The sequence below is a fragment of the Microtus ochrogaster genome, chromosome 1 (genome assembly GCF_000317375.1).
Source record: "Microtus ochrogaster isolate Prairie Vole_2 chromosome 1, MicOch1.0, whole genome shotgun sequence".
Classification (NCBI taxonomy): Eukaryota; Metazoa; Chordata; class Mammalia; order Rodentia; family Cricetidae; genus Microtus; species Microtus ochrogaster.
In genome coordinates, this window is record NC_022009.1 from 47,035,794 (window position 1) to 47,040,996 (window position 5,203).

The window sequence follows — 5,203 nt, forward strand, 5'->3', positions numbered from 1 at the left end:
AGTATTTTATTGCTCCTGGTATTTTTTTTAAAGATAGGATCTCACTATGTAGTCCAGGCTGGCCTCAAACTTGAGGCAATCCTGCCTCAGCCTCCTGAGAGCTTGCTAATTTATAGGCTTGAGGCATCACACCTTGATTCTTGCAAATGCAGTTAAGAGCTTCTTGTCACTGCTTAGAGTTTATCTATCAACTATTTTGTCTGAATTTTTGAATATTTGAAAAGTGATCAGAACTAGTCAGAAAGAGAATGTTCAACACACAGTACCCTTTACAGTCTTTTCCTGGGGTCTATGAGAACCTTTTCTAAGAAAACTTCCCTTTCTGTTAGCTTGGGAAAGCAGTTATATGTGGCTCATTTCAAAAAGATTTCCCAGCCAGTCATGGTGGCCCATGTCCTCAATCCCAGCACTCAGGAGGGAGAGACAGGCAGATCTATGCTAACTCAAGGCTGGCCTGGTCTACATAGTGAGTTCCAGGACAGCCAGAGCTATATAGTGAGACTCTGTCTCAAAAAACGAAACATCAAACAGGCTTCCTTTATGTTGCTTTCCCCATCAGCCAGACCTAGCTTTAATCATCTGGACATGGCCCAGTATAGAGGAGCACCCACCCGAGCTCACCATTCTATTCTGACACACCCAACAGGAGAGCCCTGCCAGGAAGCAGAGCTAGAGAGAGATGGATCAGCAGCTAAGAGCACCAGCTGCTCTTCCAGACCCCCATGATGGCTACCATCCTTCCGAAACTCCAGTTCCAGGGGATCGGATACCCCTTAAGCCTCCCCAGACACCAGTACATCCACACACATGAAATAATAGTGACAATAAGGTGATGGCGTCAGCCTCCCCATTCCCCAAACAAAAGCAAAGATCTGAGTCCTTGGCACCAGGCAGGAATGGAGGCTAAGCACACACCTTCCACTCTAGCTGCTTCTGTAAAGCCCTTCACCCCCTGGCCGGGTCCGCTATACCTTGTGTAAGGACTTCAGCTAACAACCAGAAGGGACAGCGAAGGTGGTGTTGCTCCACTCTACTGTCCCTAAGGTCCTTTGCACCCAGGGCACACAGGGCACATGGGACACACAGGACACACAGGGAATACAGGGTACACAGGACACACGGAGCACACAGGATACAGGGCACATGGGGCACACAGGACACAGGACACATGGGGGCACACAGAGCTCACAGGGCACACAGGGCACATGGGACACTCTGGGCACAAGGGACACACGGGACACATAGGGCACATGGGACACACGGGACACACAGGGCACACAGGACACATGAGGCTCTTGGGGCACACAGGCTACAAAGGACACATGGGGTACACAGGGCACACAGGGCACACAAAGCACGCAGGACACACAGGGCACATGGGACACACAGGGCACATGGGGCACACAGGACACATAGGACACACAGGGCACACAGGGCACACGGGGCACACAGGACACATAGGACACACAGGACACACGGGGCACATGGGACACAGGGCACATGGGACACACGGGACACACAGAACACACAGGGCACACAGGACACACAGGACACACAGGACACACAGTGCTCCAGGCTCTGCTGGTCATCAGCAGACCTGGGGAGAGACGCACCGCCCCTTTAACATGAGACTTCTTTACAGAGATGTCCCCACCCCATTAGGTTCTCTTACAGGCCTTGGGCTGACCAGGGAACTTTGTAGAAGAGCTGGATAATATCCTGGGGGGGTCACCCTAGGTTCCAAGACCCCAGCCTCTCAGAATATGAGACCCTGACCTGAGAAAACACACCACCTGAGCCTGGTGCTTCCTTTGAGCCTGTAGACACCATGGTCACTCTGGTTGGGGGTTAGGGAGAGATAGAAGCAGAAGCCCTGGCCTTCTCTGTGCTTTCCTCTATACCCAATTAGCCCTCCCCAAGGTGCTCTCAGATTCCTGTGGGTCCCCTGTGCCTTCAGGACTTGCTAGGATGCTGGAGGAGGATAATGACAATGGTTATTATGAATCTCACCAATAATAGTGGGGAGGGGATGGTGGTGAGAGGAGGCTGCCGCTGTCCCCGGGTGTTGGGTCCTCTGTGGACTGGGCAATTTGTATTCCTGTTTCATCCCTGTGCAGACAATATTGCAGTGGGACCCAGCTCTTGTCTTCCTGTGTGGGTTAGAGTGGTGAACTATAACATCTGTGTTTAACAGGAGAGCACCAGAGTCTTGCTGAGGAAGCCGGGCTAGCTCAGGATGTCAAACAGCTGTCCTGTCCAGGCAGACAGGCATGTGTTCAGACTGGGACCGTGTGATCTACTGTGTCCAAAGGCTTGGAAAGGCTGCTGTCCTAGTGGGTGGGGTTGAAGCAGGTACAACCAGTTGACGATTATCTCGCCCACTCCTGCTGTGATCTCTCCCCCCATAATCTAAACCTGTGACCTCACAGGCAGGTCTCTGTGCCCAGCTGGCATTGAGGCCAATGCTAAGCAGTCTAAAAACAGAGACCAAAGCCGGCCAGTCTTGTTGAAGAATAGCTCTAAGGGATGGATGAGTCCACAGCCCAAAGCTGGGCATCAGACACTTCATCTAGGCTGAAAGCAGCTTCACAGGCTCATGAGTAGTTGCTAAGACTTGAAACAAAACTGGAAGATTGATGAGGTACCCAGAGAAGAGAGATGGAGGATGAAATTCTCTTACTGTTTAGCCAGTGCCAACATTCGTTACGAGTCCATCCCAGGGGCGTCTACTACAGAAGAGAATGTCAATAACAGGGTGGGAGAGACAGTCCTTCCTGTGCAATCTCTCTGTGCCCAGCCATCAAGGGCCTGTGTGTAGGAGCCAGCCAGCCAGGCAGTAGGCTTAGACTAGATTCAGCACACATGGCTTCACCAAGCCTGGCTGTTTGTCTGCACTGTTGAGTGTTTACTGCCAAAAGCAGTCAGTAATGCTGAGCCCCTATACGGTTCAAGTAACAGCCCAGCTTGCTCCTTGGTGAAAAGCTGGCCCTTTTGGCTCTTGTCACGGCAAGAGCATTAATTGTTCCCATTCGGTTGGGTGGTGTTTATTCTGTGTATAGATTTGTCTTCCCTGTCTGTGATGCTTCTGCCATTGTCAGCATCCACAGACTCATCCCTGCCTCAGGAGCCTTCATGGTGCTGTTCCAGGAGGTAAGCCATTAGGGAAGTGAAAGTATGGCAAATTCTCAAAGATGCTGTGTATTAGGTTGTTTCCTCATTGTGGCAAAACCCCTAACAGAAAGCAACTTGAAGGAGGGAAGCTTTGGACTAACAGACCGGGAGGGGAGCTCTTCATGGCAGGGAGGGCATGACCGCAGGAGTCCGAGGATGCTCACATCTGCACGGATTAGAAAACAGGTGGATTCTTGTGCTTCTTGGCCCTGTTTCATTCTGCCTGCTCCAGCCCCATGAAATGATACCACTCACTTTAGAGGGGGGCTTCTACCCTCACTCAGCCCTCTCATGGACATGCCCAAATGTCTGCTTCACTAGTGTCTGAGACGTTTCTTATTACAATCCAAATGAACCATTGCAGAGAGCTGAGAACTCTCTAAGCGCACTCAGCTTTGGCCAAGCGACCCCATGTGCATGTCGCTGTGTAATTAGGTGAGCCAAAAGAGCAGCTTGGGCCCCACACTGCTCACAGAGCTAAAGGGTCAACTGATGGCAGTAAATATAGTCACCTGTGCCTGGGTCAAAGCTAAAAACTAAATGTGAAATCGTACGTTCTTTTAGCTGCCATCTTATCTCAAACACCATCCTGAGCTGGGATCACACAGGTCAGCCTTTACCTGACTGCTGAGTTGAAGCACGGTAATAGAAGGCAGGATGAAGGGGCAGAGCACACTCATCTCAACCGAAACAGAAGCAGGTGCTGAAGGCCGGGCATGGCATCACATGCCTTTAACCCCAGGACTTGGCACGCAGAAGCAGGCGGATCTCTGTAAGTCTGAGGCTAGCCTGTTGTACATAGAAGAGCCAGGGCTACATAGAGAAACCACATCACAAAAACACAAACAAAAATACAGAAGAAACAGGGCTTGAAAGATACCTCAACAGTTAAGAGTCCTTGCTGCTCCTTAAAGGATGGACATTTAGTTCCAAGCACCTATGTTGTTATGCCTGTAGCTCCAGCTCCAGTAAATCTAATGCCCTCTTCTGGTCTCCACCAGAATCTGCACACACATGGCAGACTGCCTGCATGTGTGTGCATGCACACATGCACATGCATAAATCTTAAGAAAATTAGGAACTACTAGACGAAATTGAACACCACCTCATTGTAGTGATGAGGCGAGCAGGCCTGCTTTTTGTCCCGCCCAGCTCCTGCATGGCTAGCTTAGCACCGAATAATTACATGGAAACTGTATTCATTTAAACACTGCCTGGCCCATTATTTCTAGCCTCATATTGGCTAACTCTTACATCTTGATTAACCCATTTCCATTAAATCTGTGTAGCACCACGAGGCTGTGGCTTATCGGGAAAGATCCTAACCTACGTCAGTCTCAGGTCAGAGAATCATGGCGTCTGCCTGTCACTGCTTTCTTCCTCCCACAATTCTGTTCCATATTCCCCACCTACCTATATTCTGACCTATCAGGCCAAGCAGTTTTCTTTATTAATTAACCAATGAAAGCAACAGATAGAGAGAAGACCCTCCTACATCATTTACCATTTTTCTGTTTAAACAAAAAGGAATACTTTAACTTTAACATAGCAAAATTACATATAACAAAAGTTATCAAGCAAGAATTACAGTTACAATATTTGTATCTATTTTATCTTTATCATAACAATGAAAAACTATAATCATCCATCCATTCTTCAACTCCAACAAAGATTCCAGAAGGATATAATATTACCTAAGTAAACAAGAAGTAAGCAACTTCCAAAACTCTAGAAATGACAGAGACATCTCTCTGTCTGGACAGTCACCCAAAATTTTTTTTTTGTACCGTTGGGGCATCCATCTTCAGCCTACAGGCCCATAGTATCCAGCAGACATTTCCATGAAGCAGGAAAATTCAAAGACAATTCAGTCACTTTTTTCTGTGTCCTGCAGAATGTCCCACAGACTCTTTCATGAATCAGGAACCCTGAAAGACCATCTCACCTTTAGGCAAGTTCAGCAGTCCTCTCTCTGTGGGTTCTTTGTGTCCAGTTTATGCAACAGTCCAGGCAAGAGCAGTTTCTTGCCCAA